This window comes from Panthera uncia, unplaced genomic scaffold (genome assembly GCF_023721935.1).
Source record: "Panthera uncia isolate 11264 unplaced genomic scaffold, Puncia_PCG_1.0 HiC_scaffold_1322, whole genome shotgun sequence".
Taxonomy (NCBI): Eukaryota; Metazoa; Chordata; class Mammalia; order Carnivora; family Felidae; genus Panthera; species Panthera uncia.
The window spans coordinates 17,947-31,084 of NW_026057945.1; the positions used below are offsets into that span (position 1 = coordinate 17,947).

General features: G+C 36.4%; 1 long non-coding RNA gene across 1 annotated transcript in view; it reads left to right on the plus strand.

Moving 5' to 3' along the window:
• Nucleotides 1–295: 295 nt before the first annotated feature.
• The window catches only part of LOC125916929 (uncharacterized), a 60,092-nt gene continuing 47,249 nt past the window's right edge, over nucleotides 296–13,138 (plus strand). The window contains exon 1 of the long non-coding RNA XR_007456062.1: nucleotides 296–369. This is a non-coding gene — a long non-coding RNA (uncharacterized LOC125916929). The remainder of the gene's footprint in view (nucleotides 370–13,138) is intronic.

Consider the following 13,138-nt stretch of genomic DNA (forward strand, 5'->3'; position numbering starts at 1 on the left):
GGTTACTCTGTATTTAAAGACTAGTCTCTCTGCACTTTTTACAAACAGAGCAATAGACAAGGGAAAGAAGGAAGGGGGGCAGGTAGGAAGAGTGGGAAAGAAGTAGGAAGGAAATTGGTCGAGTCATATTTTTCATTGTTTATAGTTTTCTTCAAGAGGGTTAAGGAGGAAGGGTTAGATTTTAGAGCTTGGAGCCTTTTCTACCTTCTTTCTAGTTCATTCCTTCATTTTTTGGGAGTCATCAAGAAGTATTTCCTCTTGTCTTACCTAAAACACATCTATTTCTATGCAGGTGCTGGAAGCATAGCTTCTCCTCTGAAATGGGCTTTTAAAATCTTGTCTTGAATAAAGACCGCCCTCTTCTTGCAAGTGAGTTTTCTATCAGCTGTCAAGGAAACTGAAGTTTATTGATATCCTTAGACTTTAAGATTCCTTAGCTTTTTTTGAACATCTTTAGAAGTAACCTGGACACCCAACCTTATAAACTTATATCAGAGTAAAAGACACCTGGTCCATGGTTCATGAGATATCCTGTGGCCATGTATGCCTTCAACATTTCAAGATAACCCATCATAAATATGGCCTTTTGTAGAAGAAGAAAAAATATATTGGGAAACGGTAACTTCAAGAACATTGCTTTGTGTTTGAAGTATCATGTATTATCACCATAGTAGTTAACATTTAATAAACATTTACTTGGGTTAGGTACTGGTCTATGTCCATTCCCTACAAAGATCATGTAAGGTCATTGTGTTTATTTCCTGCTATAACAAGTTACCATAAATTGAGTGGCTTAAAACTCACCTGTATTCTCATATAGAGGCCAGAAGTTGAAAACCAAAGAATCTACAGGGCCATATTCTCTTCGAAGGCTCTAAGGGGAATATCTGTCCTTGCCTCTTCCAGCTTCCTGTGGCTCAAGCATTTCTTGGCTTGTGAATACTGCCAATCTCCACCTTCAAGTTCACATGGCCTTCTCTTCTCCCTGTGTGTCTCTTCTCTGTGTGTCTCTTATGAGGGCACTGTCATTGGACTTAGCATCCACTCAGAAAATCCTGAATCATGCCTCAAGATCCTTGACTTAATTACATCTCCAAAGACACTTTTTCCAAATGAGGTTACATTCACAGGTTCTGGAGGTTAGAACACAGACATATGGGGACTACCATTGAACCCACTACTGTCATTAAAACTTTTTTAATGGGTGAAGAAACCAAGGTTCAGAAAATCCACATAACTTGGTCAAGATTAGGTAAACAATTTGAATCTGGATTAATCTCTCACCAAAATCTGTGCTACTTTTATTACATTGTCTCTTATGTGAAACTCTGGATTGCATGTTTATCTTGAGGAGAGTTGGAAATTTATAAACACAGTGAATCTTACTCTCTTTTCTTATTAGCCTGTGCTATTGTCATCCTAGTGCCCCTCCAAGTAAACCTACCTTTACCGGGAGACATACCAGTGGAACTCTTTTTTGATAATATGCCTCAAGCATAGTTATCCCAGTTATCCCAAGTTAAAGCACTAATAAAGAGCATCAATTCCCCCAGCAAATCAATCACTGCACTGCCTAAAAAACAGTTGCCTGATATGTTTTGTCCAGTCTTAGCGATGTTTATGGCAAAAAGTCTAGCTTGGTACCATTTACTCCATGATAGCTAGAAGGTGAAACTCTATTTAGACAATTAAGCAGAGAAGTAGAGTATTCTATTTGTACTTTAGAAGGGTCACTCTGCAGTCACAAGTGAATTGGTGGGGAACAGGATTAGGGACAGAAACACAAACATGTGACAGTGGCAGCAATCTTGGTGAAAAATTACTTCTTTAGTAAATATATATTTAGTGCTCACTACATTGTAGGCATGATTCTCATTTTAGTATTAACTTGCTTAATCATTACAAGTCAGGACCAAGTACTAGTGTCATCTCTGTTTCATAGACTGGAAAACTAAGGGACACTGAGAATAAGTAATTTGACCAAGATACATAGTAGGGCTGGAATTGAACCCAGGCTGCCCGACTCGAGTCCATGATCTTTAATACATACAATGCTATGGTAAGAGGCCCAGACTAAAGCAATAGAAATGAGTAAGCTTTGCTTCATGTGCCTGGAAATGATGTGCTTCCCTTTCCAGACATTATTATCAGCAAACATTCTGAGTTTCCAGTGTGAATAAAATGATAACCTCGGCATCTTCGGGGATAAGGAAAGGGATTCAAAGGAGAAAAGATTCTCAGCCTACAGTCTAGATAAAGAATGTTAAAAAGACATGAAATCATGAAATAAGTAATCATCAAATTAATATACTGCAGAGGAACTCCTGAAGGGCTAAGCAGATGTTAAGTCACAAGTGCAAAGATAGGAAAGACTATAAGATATAAAATCAGAGTCTATTTTTATATAGGTTACACTTGACAATAGAAAGTCAGCCATGGTCCTGAGAGCAATAGCCAGCAAGTCTCTGATGAGAACTTGCCTTATAATTTATGAAATCATTTGCCTCCAAACCAAATTCCCCAGCTATAAAATGGGACTAATGTTATAACAATCAAAGCATAAAACACTGAATTAATTTTCATTGAAAAAGGACCATGAAATTCTCTGTAAAAATGCACTTTGGTGCAAATGCTGAGGGAAAGAGCTTAAATGAATTAGGAAATAATAAACCTACAGTATGAAAAAAATGATGAAAATTTGCCATTCTTGGGCCAAAGTATGAAACAAAATATCTGTTATTTTGAAATAACTTTATTTGAGAGGTCAGGAAAAATAGCAGCTGAGGCTAAAATCAAAACCTTCAGAAAGGTTGTGAGCTCAGAACATTGGGTTTAGGTCAATGTGTCATGTGTACTAAGTTAAGGGTGTCTTCTGAATTTTGGTGGCAAACAACCACTAAGATTAAAACATGCCATAAAAGTCATATTTTGAAAACTGTGGTTTACATTCGTCTGTAGAAAACTGGGTCTTGCTGATAGCCCAAATGTATGACTTAAGCCATCTGCTACTTCTGCTGATATGAAAGAGAATGACATAAATGTCCCTTATAGCAGTGATCTCCTTAGCTCTGCTTAGCCCTTCAGGAGTTCCTCTGCAGTATATTAATTTGATGATTACTTATTTCATGATTTCATGTCTTTTTAACATTCTTTATCTAGACTGTAGGCTGAGAATCTTTTCTCCTTTGAATCCCTTTCCTTATCCCCGAAGATGCCGAGGTTATCATTTTATTCACACTGGAAACTCAGAATGTTTGCTGATAATAATGTCTGGAAAGGGAAGCACATCATTTCCAGGCACATGAAGCAAAGCTTACTCATTTCTATTGCTTTAGTCTAGGCCTCTTACCATAGCATTGTATGTATTAAAGATCATGGACTCGAGTCGGGCAGCCTGGGTTCAATTCCAGCCCTACTATGTATCTTGGTCAAATTACTTATTCTCAGTGTCCCTTAGTTTTCCAGTCTATGAAACAGAGATGACACTAGTACTTGGTCCTGACTTGTAATGATTAAGCAAGTTAATACTAAAATGAGAATCATGCCTACAATGTAGTGAGCACTAAATATATATTTACTAAAGAAGTAATTTTTCACCAAGATTGCTGCCACTGTCACATGTTTGTGTTTCTGTCCCTAATCCTGTTCCCCACCAATTCACTTGTGACTGCAGAGTGACCCTTCTAAAGTACAAATAGAATACTCTACTTCTCTGCTTAATTGTCTAAATAGAGTTTCACCTTCTAGCTATCATGGAGTAAATGGTACCAAGCTAGACTTTTTGCCATAAACATCGCTAAGACTGGACAAAACATATCAGGCAACTGTTTTTCAGGCAGTTCACAATATCCAGTTTAAGTCTGTGATCCTTGAGGAGGAAAAGTCACAAAGTGAGTCCCACGATTGCCCAGTTCTGGATTACTGATGCAGTTAGAAAGTGGTGGGTGGGGCATCATTGAGAAAGGGAGCTGTCCCAGAAATCTGTGATGGACCACCTTAAGTCCATGACTGAGGAGTCCATGAGCTGTATATTCTCAGGACAAATCACTCACAGCTTAATAGCTACCAGCTGCTATAAGTGTGAGAGCTTAACAAAGATATTGGAGGTGAAACAATACCTACCGACATTGAAGTTCCAGCTTTGCCAGAGTAGAGAGATTTTTCTATGAAGCCTCTATAACACCCCTGACATCCAACTGAGACACCAGAAAGGCATTTTAGAAGTAAGGACCATACCCTAGAGTAAGACCTACCATAAAATTGCCTTAAGAAATCCTAATACCTAGTTCTCAGGAGATCCATAAAGCAATAGAGTTTGGAGGTTGAGTCCCACTAAGTTAGAAGGGCTGACAAAATACCTTGGGTTTTCCATAGCTCTTCACTAATAAAGCATAAAATCAAACCTATACAGATTCTAAGGGATTAGCCAGCAATTGAACTTGTTGCCAAATAGAAAGTGAGGAAAATAGAAACATAGAAATGCAATATATAGTTAAGAAAGAAAGTCAATAGAAACAGTTGATTTTCTGCAAGGTAATTCAATGGGAAAATGATAGTATTTTCAACAAATGATGCCAAAACAATTGTAATGTGATCTAAATGTACAAAACAATAGATTTCAACTCTTACTTCACACCATATATAAAACTAACTCAAAATTGATGTTATACCTAAATGCAAAGATGAACACTATAAATCTTTTAGAAACAAACATAGGAAAACAGAAAAACGAGTAACCATAAAAGAAAATATTGATAAATTGGATGTCCTCAAAAATTCAAACCAATTGCTTTTCAAAGGGGAAACTCAAGAAAGTGAAATGGCAAGCAACATACTAAAAGAAAGTACTCATAACACATATAACTGACAAAGTACTTGGATATAAAGAACTCATACAACTTAATGATAAAACAATCAACCCAATTTTTTAAAATGGCAAATGAAGTAAACACATTTTATAAAAGGCAAAATACAAATGGCCAATTATGTAAAAAGATGTTCAACATTATTAGTCATTATTGGAAATATAAATTAAAATCATAATGAAATACATTTCAAAACTATAAAATGTCTACAATTAAACAAATTGGTAATATAAAATATTGGCAAGGATATGGAAAAACAAGAATTTTCATAAATTTATGGTGAGATATAAAATGGCATGACCACTTTTAAGAATAGTCTGCCATTTTCTCTAAAGTTAAACATACTTATCAAATGACCTAGCCAATCTTTTCTGTGGTATTTCCTGAAAAGAAATGAAAACTCATGTGCAAAAAAGACTTGTACATAAATGTTCATAGCCACTTTATTTATAGTGGCCAAACAGCCCAAACAATATTATAGAATATCATAAAATCAATACTAGTAAGCAATAAAAAAGAAATAAACTATTAATACATACAACATGGAGAAATTTCACAGATATGTTGAGTAAAGAAACCAAGAGTTCATATGGAAAAATATATTTATATGAAACTGTAGAATAAGTAAAACCAAATCATAAAGTGATTAAAAGCAGAGCAGTTTTTACCCAAGTCAGAAGGTAGGGGAGCAAGATAGGAGATGATTATAAAGTGATGCTAGCAAACTTTCCCAGGAAATGAAAATATTCTATATTTTGGCTGGAGTGTGAGTTACACATGTATACATTTGTCAGAATTCTTTTGAGCTTAAATCTATGCATTTTATTGAATGTAAATTCAATTCACTTCCTTAAAAAAATTAGATCCTTCATATCCCAACTTCCACCCCACTCTGCAGCCTAATCTCAAACTGTTTCATCTTGAACTTTAAATTTTCTCCATTTTAGGTATTTCTTACCTCAAGTTTTTGCGTAAACTGTCCCTACTACTTGATAATCTTTCCACTTCTTTTTCATCTTGAGGAAAGTGTTTCCTTCTAACACTAGATTGGTTAAATGCTCTTCCCATCTGTTTCCAAAGCATTCTAGCATAATGCTCAGTAGAGAATATATTTTGTACATTCTTATTACATGTTATTGTTTTTGCTTGTTTGTCTGTCTTTCCTGTAAATGGTAACTTCCCTGAATATAAGTACTGTGTCTATGGGGCGCCTGGGTGGCGCAGTCGGTTAAGCGTCCGACTTCAGCCAGGTCACGATCTCGCGGTCTGTGAGTTCGAGCCCCGCGTCAGGCTCTGGGCTGATGGCTCGGAGCCTGGAGCCTGTTTCCGATTCTGTGTCTCCCTCTCTCTCTGCCCCTCCCCCGTTCATGCTCTGTCTCTCTCTGTCCCAACAATAAATAAAAAATAATAATAATAATAATAAGTACTGTGTCTGCTTTGTTTGCCACCATACCTATCAGAGCCTTGGCTTACAGTTGGCACTTATTACATATTTGTTGAATGAATAAATGAATGAACCAATAAATGAACAAATGAGCTCACATAAACCTCCTGAAATCTTTAGGTAGATTCTCAGTGATTTCAACGTTCTGTTTTCTAAGTAAAATTAATTGAGGGCTTCCCCTTCTGAATGTTATTTTTGGTATGGCACCACACATTTTATTATAGGCATTTTTTTTTCTAAATGGTATTTCTCAGAAGCCATCGTTTTTGTAGGAGTAGTGAGTCACAGAAATGCAATTCTTGGCTGTGCCTTCCCCCACCATCCCGTCCCCCCCAGCTAGCCAGACCAAACATTCCATAGTAACCATGTTTTTGATTGTCTACAGGATTTCTGTCTGATTTAGATTGTCTATCAAGATATTTTATAGTCTTCTTCCACTCTGAAAAGTGTAGCATATTTTCCCTTCTTATAATGTTCTCTGCTTTTTTGCAAATGCTTTTGAAAAATAAGTGCCTTACATATATATTATATGTAAATATATATATATATATATATATATATATATATATATATGAAGCCTAAAAAGATAAATTCTTATCTACTCTGCCATGGTTTCTTGTGTCTTTTATTCTATTTTGACATGGAGTTTCAAACCTTTTAGGAAAAACTATGCTACTCTTCGTTCAATTCAAAGTATCAGAGAGAATATTAGGGTCCCCTTCTCAAATAGCTTAAAGTCTGGTAGGAACTTATAAACAAACCGTTGTCTACTCTATGACACAATAAAGTCATGTCCAGGTACTAGGGATTGGAATCTGCAACTCTGTGTACATTATATCTAGTTGTTAAACACTCTTCTAAGATAGGCATTAATAGTCCCACTTTACAAATAAAGATAATGAATTACAGGACATAGTGTTTTCAAAGTCACATAACTAATAAGTGGCAGATCCAAAATCTAGGCCTGTCAGAATTTTAAGCCTTTGTCTTTATATGTGTGCAGCATTGCTCTCCTAAGTGTAGTGAGGGAAGAAAATTAGGGAGTCAAGAATGAACCACAGTTTTCCAGCTAAGTAGACTGGGTATCAAGTGGTGGCATCCATGTTCTGAAACCAGGTATGCAGGTAGAGGGACATGTTTGGAGGAGAACATGGTATTTGGAGATATATTAAGATTAGTATTTAATGATATTGAGACAGGGATGCCTGTAGGCCATTATATTCAGCTACTTCAGGTGATGGAAATGAAACTTTGGAGCACAAGTTGTATGCTTGGGTTGGAGATGAAGGTGTGAACACCAAAGTACCTATGTAGTGGTACTTTGGGTATATATTGAATCACCCAGGAGGAGTATGCAGATTGACAAGAGGGTTAAATGTCCAACTTTGATTTATTGGCCTCTAGATTCCTCTTGTATATCTTATATAAAAATCTCATGCATGTATCACAAGACATCCAAGAGATACGATATAAACATCATTGATATAAACTCCTCCAAGTTTACTACTTCTGTTTCTGTTCTCTTTGGAAGCTATTCATCACTTAACAAATGATAAAATTTTTTCTTTCTTGAACATGTTATGCTTAAAACCATTTCCTTTAATGCTAAAGAATGCAAGTGGACCTCAGAAAGACTGGAACTTAGAATTAGAAAGCTATAGGGAGAGCCAAGGATGACCTCATTCCATTTTCTATTCCTGCTTCTCGCTGTATGTCTGGTTCATCTTCTCTAAGCTCCTCTTTGCTCCTTCTGTCCTCTCTCTCTGCTCCCAAAGCTGACTGAAAAAATATGACCACCCAGAGTAGAATATGCTTACTAAGAATTTTCCTAGTCTTGAGTTCCTGTTGGTTTTCCTTTCTCCACATTGTGCATGTATTATTTTTAATCCTTACAATAACACTTCAAGACTGAAATTATTCTTTCTGCATTATATATGAGGAAACTGAAGCTGAGAGAGATTGTGGCCTGCCAGGTCACTGTCATCTGCTGGGGATTCAAAAATGAAAAGACAAGGCCTCTGTTTTCATGGACTTCATAGCCCAATATTGAAGCAGATATTTATCATTATAGATACAGACATAAATTCTTATTACCAAATTCTGTGAGAAGTGCTGTAATAGCTCTGTAAAAACACATTGTGTAATGCCTGGAGAAGCAGGGAGAGCACTGTATAAAGGACATTTGAACCAAAGTTGGAAGAATGTGTAGCTCTCTAGGAGGTACAAAAGGGGTAAGTGACATTTTAGGTTGTAGAGGCATAAGGGTGTTTATTATAAACAGGGAAAGCAGTGCTGTCCATGTTTCTTTTTCAACCTATGGCTCACCTTTTGAGTTGGCAGCCAGAGCTCAGGTGTGCTTTATGTGAGCTTGGCTACAGCCTTCTAAAATGGTTCAAAATAATCAGATTTCTAGTAAGCTAGAGAAGAAGACACTTGAGACCTAATATTTGGCTCAATTGGTTAAATGTCTGACTGTTGATTTCAGTTCAGCTCATGATCTTGTGGTTCATGAGTTTGAGCCCCACAGCCTGCTTGGGATTCTCTCTCTCACTGCTCCTACCCTGCTCACTTTCTCTCTGCCCCTGCCCTGCTCACACACGGTCTCTCTCTCTCAGAATAAATAAATAAACTTAAAAAATTAAGTCTCTCTTTTGCTTCTGTAGTTTTCTTTTTCTCCTCCCTACACACCCACCCCACCACAGTATAAATCAGCACAGACAACAATGTGGGATTTGGCAGTAATTGCTATTAGTTTTGAAAATGAATACATACCAAAACTTAGGCATTACAAAAGCTGTTTGTGTTGCACATTATACTTTGTTTTAGGCTATCCCCAGGTGTATTTGTCAGATTATTTGTCAGATATATTTCTCCATCTTACAGTCTATATCATCCTGCTCTGTATAGAACTTTTGAAATATCCCACCAAATAAGATGACTCTGGATTCTGTACAGACTTATTTGGCAAGGTATGGGTTACAGCCTTGCATATGTCTCTTCAGAAATAAGGTTGAAATGTAGGTGCTGTCTATATACAAAGCAGCTGAAGACTGTAGCTTGCTATGAAGGAAGAAAAGTACTGACAAATTTTACTACTTATGAGGTGCATTTTCTCATAGCCAAGTATACCCTAAGAGATGTTTAAAAAAAAGTTTTTCCTTAAGCCATAAAAAAATCTTAATCAAGAAAGCTTTAGTGCACAAAACATGATATTTAAGTTTCAGTAGAATTGTACCTGAACATTTATTTATAAACTCATTCTATTCCTGAAGTTCTGAAGAAAGTGGATGGGTGTTTCTATAGAATTCTCTTTCAGCTTAGCATTTGTCAGTAGGACAATTCAACATGAATGTCTTTTCTGCATGCCATTTTATCAGAAATAGCTTTATTTTTTGAACCCTAGGTCTTGCTGGTTCAGGACATAAAAAATATTGCCTATACTAAATTATCTCATTTTATCTCATATAACTAAAAATTGACTAGTCCAGAAGGACTCAGGTAAAAGCCAGCACAAATTTATTTAAGTATGTTACCCTACTGGCCCTCACCACTAATGGGGATGGCATACAATGATGGCATGTAACTTTTGTAAACATTTTTTGTCCAGGCAATTGTATGGGTATGTAATAAAAAATGAAAAAATATAACATATATTTGGTAAGGTGAGAGTATGTCTTCTTCACCATTACTGCCAGCCATATAGCCCCATCTCCAGAGGCATTTACCATATCCAGACTTTCTCTGTCCTTCCAGAGATATTATGTACGTGTGTGTGTGTACATGCCCATTCCTTTAATTCTATACAGATGGTAGCACACAATACACCTGTTTCACATCTTGCTTTTTCATTTAACACATGTTGGAGTTGTTGCCTATCAGTTCATGCAGATATGCCTCATTCTATTTAATTGCTGCTTAGGATTCCATTATTTCATTGCACTGTAATTTACTTACCAGATCGCTATTAGTGGAAATTCATGTTATCTCCAGTTTTTGCTAATATAGACAATGCTGCAGCGAATATACTTTGAATATATATGGGATTATTTGTCAGATATATTTCTGGAAGCATAATTTCTGGGTTAAATATGGGGAGTGGAAGTAAAGGCATTTTTTGAATAAAAGCTTGGAAATGATCAGAGATTTTAAGTCTTAGCTTAGCTCTATGTCTCTTTCTCTTAGTTCTGTCTCTTTCCTAGGGATTCCTAAGCTGAGACTACAGTACATTTCATTCTACTTTACAGACTACTCTGAATTCTTTTGTCTTTTTATCCTGTCTGTTCCATCAATTATCAAATCTGGATTAATCAAAACATGTGCCTTCTTCACTGTATACCTAGACTGTCAACTGTTTGGGGGAGACACATGTAATTTGGCTCTATTACAAACTTATGTTTCCTAAGATCATTTAGAGACTTCATACTATTCATAAATCCTTTTACTTACACCTAACTCATTGTTTCCTATTTCCAGCATTGGCCATTCCACTGGCTGATCTGTAGTTACAACTTTCTATCTTACTTTTACCACCACAGGGAATGGCTTGGTTCCCTACTTATTACAGAAACACAGCTCATTAGCTAAGAACCCCCTTAATTTCTCTTTTAATCCTCAAAATTTCTACATGAAATCTTCTGATCTCAAAACAGGAGTTTCCCTTTCATTAACCAGTCCTAATCTTGCCATATTTTCCTATTCCCACTGCCTCTCTACTGATTGGTTTACTCCATGGTATAAATAAATTTTTAAAAATAAAAATCCACTCTCTACCCTTTATTTTCCTCCAGTGATTGCTTCCCATTTCTTCCCAAATAGCATTCTTAAGACAGCAGGCCAAAGAATAGATATTGCCACCATGTCTAATTTCCTATATGCTTGCCCATTCACTGAAGAATGCCTCTACCACAGCACTGTGGTCTCCAGAAAATGTCAAATTTCCAAGACTTTTGAGTAGTCTTGGGCATCATCATACTTGAATATTTCCCCACATTTGACACTTGATTTTCCCCGAACCTCAACCCCTCCAACAAAATTTCTGTTGTTTTCATTATAATTTCACTTCTTGTTTTCCTTTCCTTTTTAAAAGTAAACTATTCTAGTTTCTTTCTGACTTTAAGTCTTTAGGTCCTGTGTTCCCTAAGGTTAAGTTCTTAGCACGTTTTTCTTCTCTTTTTTTTTTTTTTTTTTTTTTGGTTTGTTCCCTGTTATTATGGTGTGAAGTCTGAATTCTTTAAATTCTTTTTTTGTTGTTGTATTTGACACACAATGTTACATTAGCTTCAGGTGTACAGCATAGTGATTTAACAACTCTATACATTATGCTATTCTCACAAGTGTAACTGCCATCTGTCACCATACAGTACTACAAATTACAGTATCATTAACTATATTCACCATGTTGTATCTTTCAGCCTCGAGACTTACTCATTCCATAACTGGAAGCTTGTACCTCTCACTCTCCTCTGCCCATTTTACCCATCCCTCCAGCCGCTCCCATCTGGCAGCCACCAGTTTGTTCTCTGTATTTATGGGTCTGTTTCTGCTTTTTTTGTTTGCTTTGTCTTTTAGATTCTACACATAAGTGAAATCATGTGGTATTTGTCTTTCTCTGTCTGATTTATTTTACTTATTTATTTTACTTCAGCACAATGCCCTCTAAGTTCATCAATGTTGTCACAAATGCAAGATCTCATTCCTTTTTATGGCTGGGTAATATTCCATTGTATGTATATACAACATCTTTATCCATACATCTATTGATGGATACTTAGATTGCTTCCATATCTTGACTGTTGTAAATAATGCTGTAACCATAGGGATGCATATATATTTTCAAATGAGTATTTTCATTTCCTTTGGGTAAATACCAGTGATGATCTTTATTTTAAAAACTTTGTCCCTTACTTGTGGCTTCCTGACTCAATCATCTTCATTTACATTGAGCCAATGGCTAAGATGATGATGATGATTGTAACAAAGAGGAGGAAGAAGAGTTAACCTGAGCAATGGCATGTTTCAAGGTACAGGGGTTCTCCCTTTCTTTTGTGGATGTTGTCGTGAGGAATGTGAATTTTGGAAACACTGAAAATATTCATTAAATAGAGAAAAGTTGTTGCTTCTGTATCCCAAAATAAGGGAACATGTGGTCACCAGATGTGATGAAATAGAACTCCAGGTTCTCACTGTTTTCAACTTTTTAACCTTTTATCCCAAACTACCAGGTCCCTTTTGCATGTTACCTCTGCCTAGAATACACCCATACCATTTCCAAGACAATGTTTCTAGACTCTTGGCTATATTTTCTTTTTTTGGTCTCAGCCATTTGAAGCAGAACTCCAGTTTATAACAGTTGTAAAGTATTTGGGGTGATGATAGCATCAGTTATTATTTGTCTGTTCAGCTTTCTTAAAGTTGAAGAAAATAAGCAAAGTTTTATGGAAATATGTCTTATCTTTACCAGTCACTGCTTGACTTTCCTCCATTCTGGAGCTCTAGGCCCATTTCACGCTCCTTTCCTGCTAGACCTGTGTGTATCTCCAGCTTTGGTCTCACATGCTGTATATCAGTGCCCAGCTCTACTGTTCCTTTTGCCAGATACAGCCAGTTTTACAAATGAAATTATACATTTGAACCAGATGAGTTTGGCTTGGTGATTGGCCCTGTGCACAGTCTACAATTTGGGTCAGACTTATGAAAAGTTTGGTGAATTTGGCACCATCTTTGAGGAAGTGTGGACTGTCTTAAAACTCCAAAGATAAACCTTTAGGATCTCAGACATTCCATCTTTTGTGGGCTTCCAGAAAAGGCCACCCTCAGCTGGCATGAGAGA